At 29.7% G+C, this 20,277-nt stretch overlaps 1 long non-coding RNA gene and 1 pseudogene across 1 annotated transcript; one reads left to right on the plus strand and one right to left on the minus strand.

Annotated features, from left to right (window-relative positions):
* Positions 1-5,968: 5,968 nt before the first annotated feature.
* On the minus strand, positions 5,969-6,956 carry LOC111624226 (annotated as a pseudogene).
* Positions 6,957-18,627: 11,671 nt separating this feature from the next.
* LOC111624227 lies at positions 18,628-19,916 on the plus strand. Its single transcript, XR_002756538.1, has 3 exons — positions 18,628-18,800; positions 18,883-18,952; positions 19,100-19,916. It is a non-coding gene; the product is annotated as an uncharacterized LOC111624227 (long non-coding RNA).
* Positions 19,917-20,277: the final 361 nt, after the last annotated feature.

A 20,277-nucleotide genomic window follows, 5' to 3' on the forward strand; every position in this document is an offset into this window, starting at 1 on the left:
GTGTAATTCCTCAAGATCTTTTAATGTCTACGTTTATAGCAATTCCCAAAAAAGATAATGCAAAAAAGTGTGGTGATTATAGAACTATAAGCCTGATGAGTCACGTTTTAAAAATTTTCTTAAGAATAATTCATACAAGAATATATAAAAAATGTGAAGAAGATTTAAGCAACACACAGTTTGGGTTTAGAAAATCTTGTGGAACAAGAGAAGCTCTTTTTGCTTATAGAGTTCTGGTAGAAAGAAGTTTAGAGGTTAACAAGGATATATACGCCTGTTTTATAGACTACGAAAAAGCATTTGATAGAATTCTGCATGATAAATTAATAGATATACTTGGGAAGAAAGGAATTGATAGAAATGAATTGCAAATTATAACAAATCTTTACTGGGAACAGAAAGCCAACATTTCAATTGATTCTGAATTATCTGAAGAAATAGAAATAAAAAGAGGAGTAAGGCAAGGATGTATTTTATCACCTTTACTTTTTAATATTTATTCAGATGAAATTTTTAAAGAAGCTTTAGAAGATATGGAACACATTGGGATTGTAATAAATGGGATGAATGTAAATAATATACGTTATGCTGACGATACAGTGGTTTTAGCAGAAAATATAAATGATTTGACAATACTAATGGAAAAGATTAATTCAATAAGTAAATTATATGGACTTCAGATGAATTATAAGAAAACAAAGCTACTTATTTCATGCAAGAAAAATATAGATAATGTAACGTTGCAGATACAAAACAGGACAATTGATACAGTTTCATCAATTAAGTATTTGGGGACTATCATACAGGAAGATGGCAGATGCATTAAAGAAATTAAATCTAGAATAGAAAATGCGAGAGGTACTTTTATCAGAATGCAGAAATTTTTCAAATGCAATGTTTTTAATTTACATCTTAAAATTAGAATGTTAAGGTGCTATGTGATGTCAGTTTTGTTTTATGGAGTAGAAACGTGGACCCTAGATAAAAATACGTTAAACAAACTTGAAGCATTCGAAATGTGGTTATATAGAAGAATTTTAAAAATATCTTGGACAGATAGAATAACAAATGATAAAGTTTTGGAAAGAATGGGGAAAGAAAAAGAAGTTTTAAATACAGTTAAAAGAAGAAAGATGGGGTATTTTGGCCACATCATCCGAGGAAGTAAATATGAAATTTTGAGAAATATTTTAGAGGGAAAAATCTGTGGAAAGAAAAGCCCAGGAAGGAGAAGGAAAAGTCGGTTAGGTAATATGTGAATGGAATAATAAGAAAGCAGAAGAACTCACACGTGAAGCACAATTGAGATTGTTATAATACTAGTCCTACATTCAGAAATGAATATGGAACCAGAAGAAGAAGAACCAAATGTTCAAGCCATTTTAAATTCAAATTTGTTATTGCATATTGGTTTGATTATAGAACAATAGTAAATGTTCCAGAAAATTGATCAAATTGAAAACATTTTGTTTGATTCTCATCATTCTCAGCAATAGTTATATAACAATTACTATGGTTGTTGAAATACTGAATATAAATGGGGTTTGCTTGCAAGCTCTGTGTGGGCAAACAATTAATGAAGATATATATATATTCCTTCATTAATTGTTTGATGAACATATAGGTTTTAATACAATTTATTTCAGTTATATCAAGAATACAATTGAATTTATTTTCTCTCTCTTCTTGATATCTTCAGAATTTATAAATTTTTCTTTGATAATTATTGAATTTGTCTATCTTTTTTCTGTTTTCATCAAGAATTTAGCAATGGTGGGAAAATGGTCTGCACATCAAACATTTATTATATTTTTGCATTTTAGCAAGAATGTACCAATACATACTGAAAATTAGCTGATAGTTTTATTACTGTAATAATAATGTGGTATACAGTAATACCCCGAACTTACGCGATAGGTGGGACCAAGCAATAACCGCATAAGTCAGGGTATAATTTTGCATATAAATACATACAAATAATTTTTAATTGGGGCCAGAGACTAAAGAAAGCAATAATTTAGAAAAAAATGTTTAATAAAATCTTAGATAATACATATGTATAACAAATTATATTATACAATTTTTCACATTTACTTGATTATCACACCATAATTTTAACATTGTTTCCATCTCAGCGATAATACTGTGACGTTTACGAATGATGCTTGAATTTAAAGATTGAGCATTTTTCACAGCTTTGAAAATTTTTTCTTTACCTTTTATAATTGTTCTGACTGTTGATTCTGGTAGATCAAACTTCTTTGCCAATTCACAAATTTTCATTTTTGTATCGAAGTCTTTAATAACGTTAACTTTACATTCAAAAGATAAAGTGTTTCTTTTCTTGTTTGATGCAGAAGAACCAGTTCTACTTCGTTTGGATGACATAGTAGTCTCTCTCAAGTCTCTGTAGGTATAACAAACACAGAAATAAATAACACAAAAAAAAATTGTAGCTATGCGTCAATTCCGTGCAACATGTCTGAACATGTAAGCTGAACAATTGTGTGGGGGAGTGAGTAATCAAGAGTTGAATGACACTCAAACAAAAGACAAATTGTGAGATTTGAAAACCGCGTAACTCCGGGTTCACATAAGTCGAGGTATTACTGTATTTAAAAGATTAAAAAAAAAAATGTTTTTAATTATATAAGAATGTTACATACAATAAAATATAAGATAATGGATATTATGTGAAGTCCAGTCATTAGTTATGGCAGTTGTTGCATTAAAAACAAGTGACGCTTCTTTTAAAATCAAGGAAGTTCTATTTATATAAAAATTATACACACATATTAAACTGGATGATGAAATTAAACATATTAAAACGGATGATGAAATTATTTGCTAAGTGTCAAAAAATGCACCAAGTCGTGACATTGAATTAGAAGAAACATATTAAACTATTAAATAAAAACATCATTTTTAAAATACAAGTTTGTAATGATAAACTATTTAAAACATTAAAACAATCAAAACACCAAAACACAATATACAACTTTATGATTATTTTATTCTATTTACATGTTTTGTTTGCCATGATTACATTCAACACAATATTGTGCAAATGAGCCTCTTACATTAGCAACAGATTGTTTTATTCCACAAGAAGACGCAGACAGCATAATTACACACAATCTATTCATCATTTCTCTTCTCCACTGACCTGAAACAGCACGTTCTGTGCCAGTATTAAAAAACCCAGCAACAATTTGTATAACTTTTCAGGTTGTAAAAAATAACTTTTACACTATATTTTTAATTACAATAAATAAAATTGTATATGGCACCATCTGTTATGAGATTTTGTTATGAAAAACTTTTTACACTTTTAATTATGATAAAATGGTAAAAAGCTTAATTTTGAAGGTAGTGATGAGTTTCATAAATTGTAAATGCTAATAATAAAAATATTGTCATCTTTAAGTCTTATTCCTCTCAACATATGACACTCCTTTATCTCCTCACCGCCTTAACCTTTAACCACCAAAATTTAATAGCATCAATGCCCCTTATACACAAACTACTGTGCCAAATTTTGTTTCTTCATCATTACTCCATCCTAAATAGATGCAGTACACCATCCTAAATAGAATTTTTTCTTTTTTGCCTTTTTTTGGTTTAGGTGGTCTCAAAACATGGAGATTTTCATAAAACATATCTTTCCGCCGTTTCTAGCGGAAAGATAGACAGAAGCAAGGTTTTTACCTTTGTGAATATGTTGTTTTGTATTTATACAATTTTTTAAAAAATGTAATTAATGCCAGCCATAGTTTATTTTACTATTTTTACTTAAAATGTGATATTGTGAAAAATGGCTAATAAACACCAGAGGACGCTTTACCTATATTTACATTTTTTGCCGAAACAGTAGCCTAAAAAGGAAGGTCGTCTTGGAAACTTGTGAATTGTTTTTAAGGATTGCTGATGGTGTAGAAACGGCGGAAAGATAGACAGAAGCGAGGTTTTTTACCTTTGTGAATATGTCGTTTTGTATTTATACAATTTTTTAAAAATGTAATTTACGCCGGCCATAGTTTATTTTACTATTTTTACTTAAAATGTGATATTGTGAAAAATGGCTAATAAACACCAGAGGACGCTTTACCTATATTTACATTTTTTGCCGAAACAGTAGCCTAAAAAGGAAGGTCGTCTCGGAAACTTGTGAATTGTTTTTAAGGATTGCTGATGGTGTAGAAACGGCGGAAAGATAGACAGAAGCAAGGTTTTTACCTTTGTGAATATGTCGTTTTGTATTTATACAATTTTTTTAAAAAAATAAATATAATTATTTTTAAATAAAGCTATACATAAATTATTATAGCATTGTAAAAATTAGTGCGATGTAAACGATGTGGAAATTGTTTTCTTTTACAAAGCAGAAAGATGAAAAATAATTACACATACAATTATTGTTGTGCTTTGTGGCAATGTAAATAATACTTCCACGATTGTGGAATCAGAATATAATTGGAGTTAATGCAGTTTTCCTTCATGGTATCTATATAAATCTCAAGAGCCTCCAATAAGCGTAAGTCATGTTGGTCAAAGGCTCTTTGCAAAAGAGTAGCTTCATCCCAACATGGGGAAACCCCGGGTTTGGTAGCATACTGGGCTAGAGCAGTACTATAATTCTGCTTGGACATATCATATTTGTGGTCTCATACTCTAGCCTCAAAGGATCTGTATGTAGATCCAATGTATGTTATCCGACAATTGAAACGTTCGTCATGCAAAGGGATGCAGTACACCCCTGGCACTTTCTTATCATCAAACTTGTCCTTAGCATTAGAAAAAGTCAGAAAATATTCTGTTTTCTCTTATATGTTAAGCGCACGTTTAACTCCTTAGCAATTTTACTAAAAATTTGTTGAAGGGACAGTTCGTAAGATAAAACCACACGGTTGTGCTGTGAATCATTAACCCACGTGTTGGTGGTAGTTATTGTAGATTGCTGGTTGGCAGTTAGCATGTCTATTAAGGACTGGTGGTACCTGTGTGCCGATGCTATACGTTTGACGTGTTTCAGTTCTCTGTAGATATTGGAAGTATCAAAGCAGTGGGAATAAGCTCTTGAGACTAGGGCCCGAAAAGCTGATACCTTATAAAGCCAAAAAGGCCATCTAAAAGACGACCGAAAACATTTGAGCATTAAAATTTTTTGTTCATTCAGTGCTGGAATTAGAATTTAGGTGTTAATTGTTATGTTTAAGAATTGTTTAAAAAAAATGTTATATACGTAAGAAAAGCTCTTTGAAAAAATAATCAAAGAACTAACTACATTAATTTAATATTAATACGTGTATTAATCTAGTTTAATATGTTCACTAATAAGGATTAATTATTGATTTTATAATATTGTCCAGCTTTGATAATATATATTAGACGATTTTGAAAAATTCAAACATCGTAATAATTACATTAGTGATTTTGTTAAAATTTTTGTCATCCAATAAAGATTTCACTAACCATTTAAATTTACACATTTTCATTAATCTTATAATTGCTATAAAGTAAGTCTAAAATTATTATTCTATACTACAAATAAAAATTTTATGTGATTTCACTAAGAAACCTATTTTATTACAGTCAAATCAAAATACGAGGCGTGTTTTTAAAGTAAGTACCGTTTTGAAATATAAAAAAAACAAGCAAACATTTTTAACAAAATTTTTATTTATGTGAAAGCCCATATTTTACACTACTTTTCTACATAATTCCCATTAATATTGAGACACTTATCGTATCTTGGGACCAGCTTTTGTATTCCATCCTCAAAGAATGTTGCCGCCTGATGAGACAACCAGTGCAGAACGGTCGTTTTGACTTCGTCGTGATTGTTATGGCGCTGCCCTGCCAGATGCTTCTTCAAATGCAGAAACAAATGATAGTCACTCGGCGCTAGGTCGGGACTGTATGGAGGGTGGTCTAATTGTTCCCAGCCAAATGATGTGATTAGGTCTTGAGTTTGATTTGCCGTATGTGGACGAGCATTATCGTGGAGCAAAACGACACCCTTGCTCAGTAAGCCCCGCCTTTTGTTTTGTACTGCACGGCGCAGTTTTTTTAAAGTCTCACAGTATGCAGCTGATTGATCGTTTCACCATGAGGCAAAAAATCAACAAGCAACACTCTATCTGTCCCAAAACACCGTGCACATGATTTTCTGAGCAGAAATTGTTTGCTTGAACTTGACTTTTTTTGAAGATGATGAATGTCGCCATTCCATGGATTGTTGCTTTGATTCCAGTGTAACTTAGGATACCCACGTTTCATCGACTGTAACAATACGACTTAAAAAATCATCTCCTTCGTCACTGTAGCGCTCAAGAAAAGTCAATGCACTGGCCAAACGTTTGGTTTTGTGCTCCTCCGTCAACATTTTCGGCACCCAACGGGAACACAACTTCCGATAATTTAATCGTCCGGTCACAATTTCATAGAGAACACTTCTTGAAACTGCAGGAAACTCTTTAGATAAAGATGAAATCGTGAATCGTCTGTTCTCTTTCACTCTACAGTCCACTTTTTCAATCAAATCGTCGATAATGACTGAAGGTCGCCCACTTCGTTTCTCATCGTGAATGTTTGTGCGGCCATTACTAAAGGCCCTAACCCATTTTCGTACCATTCCTTCACTCATAACGCTTTCACCATAAACTTCACTGATTTGGCGATGAATTTCAGCCGCTTTCGAAGCCTTTAGCACTGAGAAAACGAATAACGGCACGCACTTCGCAGTCGGCGGGATTCTCAATGAGCGGCGGCATTTCAATAACACACAAACAACAGTAAACACAGTCGATTGGCTCCGTAATGGCGTTTGTGGCTTCCCAGCAGATGTAGGTACACAGCGCGCATGCGCTAAGTGCCGACTGCAGCGCTCCAGCGGCGTTATATTAAAACGGTACTTACTTTAAAAACACGCCTCGTATAACATGTTTCCAAATACTTCTAGACCAATTAAGTCCATTTTTTACGTTCTAGCAACTGTTATCATATGTTCTTGAATATAGATTTAAATTATAAAAAAAAACACCTAATCAAGAAATCAACTGATTCATAAATTTTTTAAACTGTTAACTTCTTTTTGAAAATACCATTTTTACTTTATTAGTCTGTAGTCATGCTAAATTATTTTGCTAAAGAGTAAAAAGCAAGCAATGAAAAATAATACTATAACAGTACAGGCATCAGTCTACTGTTCCAGAACTTCGAATCTACATTAGCTTATATTTAAGAGTGGGTTGACTTAGATGTGACACTATTGAACCATTCTCACTGCAAATCTGGCTAAATGCATCAGAGCATGATTTAAAAAGCTACAGGATAGAAAGAGTAAAAACAAAACCTTTTTAAAGTTGAAATGAAAAGTTTATATATTTAGTTCTCATTATGTCAAATATGTTAATTAATTAATTTAATGTAACCCCTTTAGTTCCTCGCCCGAGTTAACTTGGGCAGGTTACATAGCGTTACAGAAAACTGTCCTTTTGCCCCTAAAAAATTTTTTCTTCTTCAATTTTTGGATGTTTTTTAGGCCTCCAAATTTTTTCAAAAATTTTTACCCGTGCGAAAAAATTTTATAGCGATTTTAATCTACCTTTAATGACACATGATTAACAATTAATTGTTTTTTAATGGGAGTTTGATATCAAATTTCATTGATCGTTCTAAAGTTCTAGTGCACGGATTTTCCTTCGGTAAAGTTATTTAAAGCTACTTTCTGATATCAAAAACAACTTCCAATAGTTTTTTAATTTTTTTAATTAATATATTTTATTATATATACATTTAATTAAGTTGAGGGGGTCGGAAATCGCAATAAAATTTTAATTTTTATTTAAAAATATACGGCCAGCTAGTATTCACCCTACTATAAACCCTTCGCCTCCCGAGACTTCTATGAGAATGTCCTGAAAAATCCAACACCAGCTATTCTAAAGGTAATCCAGCTGTAAACACAATGACTCATCAGTGTCGGATTTCACAGAAATGTGAGACAATGGAAAATGAAGTTTGAAGCTTTTTCTTCAAAATTAATGCATTTCTTTCATTTTTTTCAGTTTTAAGTATTTTTTATGTTTAATTACATTAATATTAAAAATTGGTGGGAACTAAAGCGATTAAGAAATGTGCATGTATTTCTACACAATATTTTTGCTAATGTGCAAGTTTACTTGTTTACCCTATGATTAAATCATCTCTCTTTTTAATAAATATATCAGCACACCTTTTATGTTTGTATGTGTACAGTGTCGCTGTCAATTGTCATTTTTTCATTTTAAGAAAGTTTTAATGAAATGATAACAATTTGAAACTGGAGAAAGAAGTGTCAAAAACATGTGCTGCTGCAGAAAATAAATTTATCCCATATGTGTTGGATAAGTAGGGAAAGGAGACAGAATGAGATTTCCTAATATGTTTGCTTTTATATATCATATAGGCCTACATGATTTGGCACAGTTTATTTTAAAAGAATAAATACTATTTTTTTTATTATTCACTCAAATGTTTTCACAAAATGAAGGTTTCATTTGCTACTGCATATAGCAAATAAAATATCTTCATTTATTGAAAATAAATTCTGTTTTTGAAAGGATTGGCAAAAATTAAGAAAATTTCTGAGAAAACTATATATAACAACTAATAAATATCCAGAATAAATATTAAATACAAGATAAAAAGGTTATAAATACCCAGTTATAACTGAAAATAATCAAAGCAAAGAAATGGTATTGCAGCTAGACCACTGAAGTTTCAATATAAATCATTGTATTAACCAGGGCTGTGGAGTCGTGTAAAAATCTACCGACTCCAACTCTTCCTTACCAATCCGACTCCGACTAAAACACCAAAACTCCACAGCCCTGCCAGGGCTGTAGAGTCACGTAAAAATCTACCGACTCCAACTCCGACTTTTCCTTACCATCCGACTCCGGCTAAAACACCAAAAACTCCACGACTCCAACTCCACAGCCCTGGTATTAACATAATATGTATGATTAATTATGCACATTTGCAATATGTATGATCAATTATGCAATTTTTTTTAAAATTTCACAAATAATTCAGTTGTGAAATTTGCAGATAAATTGCAGGTTATTTTTTGAATATCAAATTTGAAAATTGATGCTCAAAAATATACATGCAATATGTTTCATGATATATTTCATGTATATTTAGGAAGGTAGGGCAAAATGATGCAGAACTTTTCAATCTTTGAATATCATATCAAAGTTTAAAATAATTACAGAGCTCTGAGCTGTCTGTTTTTTGTGCAAACAATCTTATATTCAAGGGTTTTGTCAATGTCTGTTATGTTTGGTATTTGTCTGCTTTTCTCACTGATGATTCCAATTTCTGTTTTCTTAAATACTGCTTTTTGAATAATTTTTTCATATATACAAAGCCACTAATCTTTGTTTTTTCTTCTTGTCAATATTATTCAATCAAGTGTTGTATATACTTTTTCTTTGGCTGTTAAAGAAAGCAAAAGAAAACTATACATAACACTTTTAAAGATTTTTTAAAAAGAAAAATAATGATTATGAAAAGTGTTCACACAACCACATATTAGAATTGATGACCAGACTTAGAGTGTCAATTCTATATTTAGCAGAATCACTATTCTACACCAGGGCTTCTTAAACTTTCTTTATTCACGACCCCATTTATGATTGTGATTTTTTTTGCGACCCCAAAAAAATATAAAATAAAGATATATACAAATTTGCAAAAACAATAATGGTGTACTACCACAGTTCAACTCTTGTGTTACAATGGAACAGAGACAACTGAAGAACTAGTGTAGCGTAGTCGCTTTTCAGTATAGAAAAGCGACAACACTACACTAGTTCACACTACAGTCAGTGTTGCTGAATCATTGTCTCTCCGCAACAGAAGTGACACAAAGCGTACCATTTTAAAACTCTCAAATTATTTTCAATATTTTGCATTAAAATCTCGCGACCCCAAGATTTCGCTAAGTGACTTCAAATGGGGTCGCGAGCCATAGTTTAAGAAGCCTTGTTCTACACTATAGTATTTTAGTATAACGAGTACAAAATAATCAAAAGTACAAAACAGATGTTAAATATAGGATTATTTTATTACACTTTATTTTACCATTTCTGTACATCTTGCACTAGAGAATTCCATCAAAATTGTCAAAACTATTATATTTTGATTAAAATTTTGGCAGTCATCTTTTTTAAGATAAATGTCAGCTTTTTCAGCTATATCAGTTCTTTTCAAAATCACAGGTTGAGAACTGTAATTCTAAAATTATTGTAATTAAATGTGCTTGAAATTTAGTCTAGTTTCAAAAATATCTTGGTAAAGTTAGCTAAAGTAAGAGAAAAAAGATACATTAGCAATTTTCTAAAAAATGAGAGTTGTCATTCTGCTTCATGCATGGGGCAGTTAAATAGAGAGAGAGGTATAATACTTTTAATACACTTGAAATCATCAACATTCACTATTTCTTACCATAAAAGATCATAAAAAGTCAAAACTGCTTTAAATCTGCCTGTTTTTAATCATAAACTATAACACTAAAACTAAATCAAACTGAAATCAAAATTAAATAGGCTTACATGGTTCTGATAAATAAATAACACTTTTCAATATAAAATGACCTCCTCTGTGATAACAATTTTAAGGTTCAAAATATTTGACATTTATTGTATACAGGTAACCCCTGTATAACACGGCACTTCTATAGCACAGATTCACTCTAACACGGTTCGAGAAGTGGTACCATCCCCCGTATAACATGTACTTTTATAGCATGGATTTACTCTGACACGGTTCGAGAATTGGGTAAAACCCTCATACAACAGGAAATGTAATAAATTTTTACATACTTAAGTAATAATAGTTCACGAAAATTATTATTTTCGTGAACTATTAGTACTTAAGTATGTAAATTTTCTCTTCTCGCCTTCTGTCGATACACGTGGTCCTTCTCGAAACTTGTTTCAATGTTGCCACATCGCGACGATTCTGCTTCTGATATTGCCAAATGTTTTTCCTTTATTCCATACTTGCTTTATTCCTCATAAGTACTTAGCACCATATAAGGAAATTTATAAAGACCTTTTAACTAGAAGCAAGCAATCTAAAATTACATACATTTTGCAAAAGGTAAAGCATGGATCTGAAGATAATGCAGAAAAATGCTCAGAGGATAAGAATAACTTGCCAAAAAGAAAACGCTTTCGGTTAATTAATAGTGTTTTTAGTGATGACAAAAAAAACATTGTTTAATTTATATTAATATGTATCACTTAAAAAAATTTTAATGAAGATATTTATCTTAATTATGAAAATATACTAGCATGTTTTTTAATTTTTGGAACCTAACCCTCCTTTTCGTATTAGTTCTTTGTTTCGTATAACACAGATTCGCATAACACGGCAATTTTTTGGAACATAACTACCGTGTTATACAGGGATTACCTGTATTATAATTATTTAAATTAATAGGAAAAGTGGAAAGTCATGTTCTGGATGTCCTTTTGGTAAAGTAAGAACAAGGTAATTTTAGTACATCACTGACATCAATATTTGCTTGGTCTTCAATGACAAGAAATACACCCAAGATGTTTTTTTTTTCTCAAATATTAATCTTGATATCCTGTTAAACTGTATTTTGAAATGAATTACCACATGATGTAAAACAGTTTTCTTCTTTTCAAACTTAATTAACAGAAAATCATTGACTGTTATAGTTTATAGGTTAGGAGCATTAATCACTTCATCATAATCATCTTCGCTATTTGTCACCATTGCATAAATCCATGGGTTCAGAGAAACTGGAATCCAATTCACAAAAAACTATAACAATAACACTAAATAATCTTTACTTCTGGTGACTGCTTTCAGCATAACCCAAGGTTAATAGAACAATTCCAAAACCAAAATGCTAGGAATAGAACATTTTTGAACATTTTATATGTTCAAAATATTTTAAATTTAAACAAAGACTTAACGGTTGTAAATACACAAGTTTACCATATACTGCATATCTGTGCAGATAAGATGATAGTTGAATCATAAAAAAGAACCCCAAAATCCAGGATCGTCTTATAGGGCAGATACAAAAAAGAAAGAAAAAAAAAAAAAAATAGATTGAAATTTATATAAATTAAAACCACTATAAACAACTGACAAACCGTAATTATTTGCTAGTAGAGAGTAGGGTATGTCCACAAAATAGCCCAGACGACGTTTTTGTGAATAGTCAAGGTCATTATCCAAATGCCAGAATCAGTGTGATGTTTGCAACAATCACAAGGCAGTGCTGCCAGATGAGATAATAAAATCCATTCATTCAAAAAATTACAAATAGGACATAATTCCGTAGATACTATACAGTATTATTATCTAGATCAGTTTCTCAACCTCTAACGAATCGTCGCCCCCTTCAATGTAGTATCGCACCCTTCACTTCAAAATTCCGATGCCGAGAGCCAAGGCTAAAGCCAAATTCATACTGCATTGAATAGACTAGTGACTAGTATAATGTTATTTGTTTAATTATTGTACGATATAACGAATAAATGATCTAATTATTCTTAATATAATGTTTTACTATATCACCCAGAAAATTGTTTTTCGCCCCCCAAAATATAAATTGTTACTACTTGCCCCCTCAACATGGAAAAACGCCCACATGGGGGCAATATCGCCCCGTTGAGAAACACTGATCTAGATGATGATCGCTGATCTAAACTAAATTCATAAGCCATTGATAGTTTGGAGGTCATTTTATAGGACAGATATATGCTAAAACTTTATAACTTTATCCTTTTTTTAATTTATACCTTGTCTTATCTGTGCAGATATACGGTACATTTAATGCAACCGCTGTGTACTTATTATTTGAGGTGCCACATGCCAGTAAATAATATAAGTTAAATATGCATTAGCAAAACACTACTACACTTAAATGTGAGAAAATATTTTACTTAGCAGTAGCAAAACATGTCTGTTCTTGTTGAGCATACACAGTTGACTGAAGAGCCAGAAGTTTGGCAATGGAGTTGTGACATATATAGCATTGCTTGTCGGTTATGTTTTCTTAGTGATTTTAAATGTTGAGATTCTAAGGATGTATCATTGGGCACATTCATCAAAGGACCACCCCCAACATCCCTATAATGATCTTATTGATTTCAGTTCTTTAATAACATCTTTTAATTGATATTGATGTTTGTAGCTGTTAAAGTGACAGGTAAAAATAGTAATATCAATTGAAACTAAGTAGTTCTTTTTTTCTTGTAATATACTATTCTACTGTACAAATGGTCAAGTTCCTGACAAAGTTGATTATTAAAAATAAATTTTGAATAAAGTATTCCAATTATTTTTATTCAAAGTTTTTTAAACTTAAAACCTATAAAACATATTGAGGCATTTGGTACTATTATAATTTCAAATATTTTTTGTCTGTGCATGAAATTTCTGATAAATTTAGCTTACTTAAAATAGTTGATCAGTAAATAGTAGTACCAAGGTATAAAACATAAAAAGTAATAAATAATATGTATTAAAAAAAATTAAAATTTTATGACGCTGAATTTTTATATTATTAATATTAATATAAAATAGAAAATAAAATATAATAAAATGTTAGGAAAATGTTTTAAAATAATTAAAGTAATTTCTTAAATGAAGAGAACTTAGTCTAAGAATGGGAAATTTAAAACAATGACAAATTTCCAATTTCCTCACACTATTGACAATTCCAATACACTATAAAGGGTGATTGCTTATAAGTTTAAAATGGCAAATGCAAACACTTTGTTTACATTGGCATTAAATGATGTCTAAAATGTTAACTGAATATAGGATTATTTTATTCGTAAAAAGGTATAAGTATAGTGAATCAAATTATATCAGCCTTTAAAAATATGGTTAATATTATTCTTATTGGATCATGTTTGCAACCTCCAGCTTAATGAAACTAATTCTAAGAAGGGAAACAGTTCATAAAAAATTCAATAATAATAATTGTAAAGGATTACAAAATGTAGTTATATTGTTAATTAATAATGTACAAATATGTTTGCAAACTTCTATTGTTATGGGATAATTGCATTTTAACATATTTTTATAAATAAAAATAACTTTGAATTTGAAATATCCAACTTAACATATTCAGACAATACTTGTATTAATATAACATTGCCTTAACAGTGTTAAAGCAAATATATTATTGTTCTGTGTTAAGTATTGTATGTACAGTAGAGCATCGATTATCCGACTCAATTGGGGACTCAGGTTGGTCGGATAACTGAAAAATCAGATAACTGAAAAAAATACATTATTAGTATAGTATATTAGTATATCCCATGTAATTAGTTTATTAGTACAGTAGACCCCCCTATAACACTTAGATACATTCCACGTTAATCGAATTTTACGTTGTAGGAATCATTAAATACATGAGCCAATCACAGCCCGACAGGTGTGAAGTTTACGGACTAAGGCTGTTTGAAAGGTTTTCTTCTATGAAATTAACCGATTTTAGACTAATTCCACTCAACATTTCCAAAACACGTATAATTTTTTGGGAATAATCCGTATAAACTATGCTATAAACAAAAAATTATAGGATTACTTACCGAGTGTGCACCGTTCGACTACGCCCGTTGCTAAAGCTTGTTTTCGTCGCGGAACAGCGCATCAAACGGCGGCCGCGATTTCTGATATTATTTTTCTGCGAAAACTTCGTTGACCTTTGGAGACGTAATTAATATAAATAATTTTTATGGCCGTTGAATAAGAAATGTTTCTTTCACAAGAAACGTATAAAATTACAGTGCTATATTAGACTTACGGTACCTAATTTACATACTCTGCAGACGATAGCTAGCCTAAACTCTCCACTAGACTCTAGCCTAAACCTTAGCGCTACTAGACGGCGAAAAATATATATATAATTATAATAAAGTTACAATAAATTAAGTTAATATATAATTATATATAAAGTACCTAATTTATATATAATTTATATATAATTATATGTACAGTACCTAATTTATATATAATACTGTACAGACAATAGCAAACTCAATTTAGCCGCTTAAACTCTCCATAGTGTGGCGCAGGGCGGAGGAAAGTAGTTCGGCTGCTCATCCACTATTGGTCCAGATTCTATCAATCTTGTCACGACACAAGTCGGCGACGACATTTTAGGAGTTCCTCTATACGAATATTGCTACAATTTTTTCGCTACGTTATAAGAATTTCCGTTATAGGGGGGTTGACTGTATATCGCTATTAACCAACTTCGCATTGAATTTTCATCAATGTTAAGCCTAACAATTTTTTTTTAAAATAATCGTCGCTATCGTATCGTTAAAAAATTATTTTTAAATTATTTTATTGCTCACAAAACAAACAACCACTCATAATTAGAAAATTAAGTCTCGTTTAAATACTGGCCTCCCTTCAATGGTCAAGCCATTGATGCCAGCTAAAGCATGCAAAAATTTAACAAAAATAATATTAAAGTAGCCAAGACATAGCCAAATATTGTAGTGCCACATCACTAGCGGGCATTTGAAATTTGCTGACTAGAATGGTCAGTTAACCGATGTGACAGTTAATCGGGGGTCGGATAATCAATGCTCTACTGTAATAAATTTGAAAAAGAGCCACAAGTTGTAACAATACTGGTGTTTCAAAAATTTACTGTTTCTTGAATAGTTGAGGTAAGTAAATTTGTCAAAAATACACAATATTTTCAAAAGACAATCCAATGAATTATAAATCACCACCACTTCCCTCATGATAAACAACACAATATAACCTATCACCATTTTTCTCAATCAATTCATGCAAACAGAAAAAGCATATCAAAGCAATATGTAATTGAATTAAAATTATATAAATTTTATTACTATTATTTAAATTAGAAATAAATTGCTTCTTCCAGATAAATTCACAAATTAAATCTTCAATAAAAGAAAAAAAAAATGTCTGTTTCTAACATTGCAATATTTGTGTTGTATGTCAATATTTAAACTCCATTTTCATTATCCTAATTGCTAACAATAAATAATATGATATAAAATTTAAAAAACCTGCTAAGTTAAAGAAACCAAAGTATTTATTAGAACAATATTTGGAATAATTTAGTCAAGCATCACTCAGTAGGCCTAGAATCTACATAGAAACAATTCAATAAACAAACTTTTAAAAAATTGTATCTAAATTTATTTTTGAATTTGGAATATGGTACCAAGTTTTACAATTCTCTGATAAAGTTATATAATTAACTTTTTAAAAACAAACAATAGTGATACTAACAAAGTAAAAAATTACAAAATGCAGAAGATCACGAGCTCAATACAGCAGTGATCAAAAATATAAACATAGGATGAGTTCAATAAATAAACTAAATGCATCAGTACAGATCAATTAGTAAAAGAACCCAGTTTCAGTATACAGCTTACAGAAAAACAACCAGTTGCTTCCAGTGCCAGCACTAAGCACACTGTGTTTGAACTGAGTTTTCCATCCATGCAACAATATAGCTGCTTTTACCGATTTTGTTACAGAGTACAAATTTTCATTATCTTTGGATGAATTATCTCAGACAATTGAAAATGGTACAAATTATATAAATAATGTGTAATATTCTTTTTTGGAGTAACAACAAAACATTGTAAGAGAATTACTTTTCTAACATTTTCAAAGCACATAATTGTTTGGTAATTCTTTGCTATGCAATATTATATTATTTCATGTGCACCTGAAAGAACTGATAATCATACCAAAGTTTATTTACTGAGCTTGTCTATAAGAAGATTTTTAATATAAATTTTTTTATATGAATTTGTAAATGTATATTTGTAAATTATTTGATGTTTAAAACAAATTATTCAAATAAAGCAAAAATAAAAACAATGATTAAATGTTTGTTTTTACCATGGTTTAATTATAAACTCATGATATAATTCTAGCTAATTTGACAAAATGATAAGCACTTCTCATTTAAAATGAATTTTGTTTATGCAATATACAGCTTAATTACCACATTAAAACTGAATTAAAAAACAAATTAGTTGGCAAATTCTGAATTTCAAAAAAGTATCATTACAGCTGCAAATTTAACAAGAAAAAAAAAGGTTGCTTAGACAAAAAATTTTTTATATTATATTCTTATATGTAAATAATCAGAAAGAAAAAGTATATAGAAGAACTGCTAGGAAAAAACTTAACAGAAATTTGTATCTTATTGAAAGATGAACACAACCATAAAAGAAATATCCTATTACTAAAATGTGAAATTTTGAGAAGGGAATCTAATACAAGAAAGATTTCAAGAATTTCCTTCATTGCTTCTTATGTTATTTACAAAAACCTTAAAAGAAAGCTTAATTTAATTTCACAACCTATTAGTAGAAATTCAATTTGCAACATTTAACCAAATATAACAATTATGTAAATAGGTAATAAAAAATCTTTAAACTTTATGAATCAACAAGTAAGTAAATTATTGATATCAACTTCATAAACAAAAATCACACAAATATAACAAGATAATATAATTTTTGGGACAGATTTTCTTCTTTAGATAAAAAGGATATTGTGCATCAGCATGACAAATTGAATTCAAATAGCTATATTAAGTCCTTAATAGTTAAGCTTATATTTAGTGATTCTAACTTTAGTTCTCAGTAAGATAATGTTTGTTAAAAGATTTCTCACTCCATTAAACTGGATTAAGCAAATCAAAAAATAATACCATTTGGTTTATCATGTGCAAATGGTTTATCTAATGCAAATCTTGTGTTTCTGTATTGGTTTTCTTAAACACTTAATATAGCAAGCTATATGAAGTTCTTTCTAAAGCTCCATTTACTATTGAAGAATTACCTTTCTATAAATTATTTATATAAAAATGCATCAAAACTAAAATAAATTTAAAATGTTTATGAGGTGAACATTTTCAAGTTAAAAACTAGGTATTATCAATCAATTATTGTTCTGAATAAAGTAATTTTAGAAACAAAAAATCTGGCATCCACGAAAAACTGCAATTCAAAATAATTTTGAGTGAACAATTTGAAAATCCATTTAATTACTTACTTATTGACAAATTAGCAAGATTGAGGCCAAAGTTTTCAACACGAAAACATGAACATTGGATGTTCAGCACACCCTAGAAGTTTGACAATGGCGTTCGGAACATCAGCAGAATCATGCTCAACATTCCAAATGCCATTGTCAAATTTCTATGCTTACAGGATGGTGGCGCTGAACGTCTGACGTTCACATTTTTGCGTTAAAAACTTCGGCCGCAACCTCACTATTATGTCAATACATTAAAAACACTACAGACTAGTTAAAAAGAATAAATTCATCTTAACACAAACATCTGAACATAAAATCAAAATACTAATAATCACCACACGCATTTTGCCAAATAAATAAAAATTTAAACAAAGGCGTGGTGAGTATATTTTTTAAAACTTGTTAGTATACATTAAGACACAAAACTTTAATTAGTATATTAATAAAATTTTCATAGATGGGTTCTGATGTATTTTTATNCCATACAAGTAAGTATTTTTATTAAATGTCAAATCATTTCTTTATGACAGCATTTCTCAACCTGGGTTTGCGGTGATATTAAAAGAAAGTCACAAAACAATAATAAAATCATTATAAACTTATAAACAGTTTAATGTATTAAACTGTATAGAAATTAATGTATTTAGGAGGAAACTCCACCACATGCATTTTGTCAAATAAATCAAAATTTAAACAAAGGCGTGGTGAGTATATTTTTTAAAACTTACTTGTTAGTATACATTAAGACACAAAACTTTAATTAGTATATTAATAAAATTTTCATAGATGGGTTCTGATGTATTTTTATGTTATAAGAAATCAATGAACAGATCTGATTTGATTTGTTTTAAACTGGGTAAGTATATCTTAAATAATGGGGAAAAACCCATAAATATATAGTATCATGCAGTAACAAGATAAAAATACCTGAATGGAATATTTAAATTGCAAACATAAATTACAAAACATAAATTGCAATTATCATCTTTTTATGTATTTTCAGGCATTTGAATGTTTCTTATACATTTGGGCCATTCATCATCCTGCCAGTGGTTATATTCAAGCAATTAATGATCTTGTAATGCCATTTATTGTTGTCTTTTTACATGAAGTTGTTTCTCCAGGTAATAAATAAATATTATCTAATATATTAAGAACTAATTCAGGAGCATAGTTAAGTGAAATTGGATCAGTTTATATCTGATTCTGTTTAAATGGTCCACAGATTGATGACTTTGAGGATCACTGGTCTAGATCACTGGTAGATATCTGCATCAAAACTTCTTATTTATGTAAAGAAAAATATAACATTTTGCTAGAAAAAAATGTAAATTCTGTAGATTTACAGTATCAACATTTTCACTTTTCCTGCTAGGACTTTTTTAGTGTTTAAGTCTATAATTAGTTATTTGTTAATGTTTATCCTCTAGCAAAGCTAACAGTTACAAAACAGAATATTGTATATTCCTATAATGTATAAGCTCTATTACATTTGTGACTTATCTAAAACAACTGCTTTGAAATTGTCAGACAATAAAATTTAATCAGTTTTGTAAAGAAATTCATAATCAAGTAAAGGTATCAATGATAAATATTATGATGAAACAATCATCCATCATTTATCAATTCGATAACTATATTCAATAACTGTAATTCTAGTTTAATTGCAAGGTGCTTAAAGTATAGAACTGCACTAGATTCATTACCTACTCCATTATTAGAACAATAGCATCTATGACCACATAATTTTTATTTCAAATATAAATTTTAGAAATTTAACATTCATACTGAAGAAAAAATAAAAATGAGTAACAAAGACATTTACATTTTTATAAATTATCAACAATGTAGAAGGTAAAAAAATAACAGAAATTTAGATATCAATATTTATATTTGCTTTTCAATATTTTAAAACTGCATAAGATTAATGATACATAGTGAAATTTATGTATCATTAAAAAGTATTGATTTGTATTATTAAAACAAATTGCTAAGTAATTAAAATACTGAATGAAAAATAATCTTGAAAAATGAAAAATTCAGAAATAGGAGAAAGTATATAAGATACATATACATATATAATTTTTTCAAATCAAAACAGAATATTCTAATATCAAGCAATTTAAGGTAGATAATACCACATGAATTACTTTAAGTAAAATATTTTACTTACATAAATAC

Source organism: Centruroides sculpturatus, unplaced genomic scaffold, assembly GCF_000671375.1.
Source record: "Centruroides sculpturatus isolate CEXI.00-Female unplaced genomic scaffold, Cexi_2.0 scaffold61, whole genome shotgun sequence".
In the NCBI taxonomy this organism is placed as follows: Eukaryota; Metazoa; Arthropoda; class Arachnida; order Scorpiones; family Buthidae; genus Centruroides; species Centruroides sculpturatus.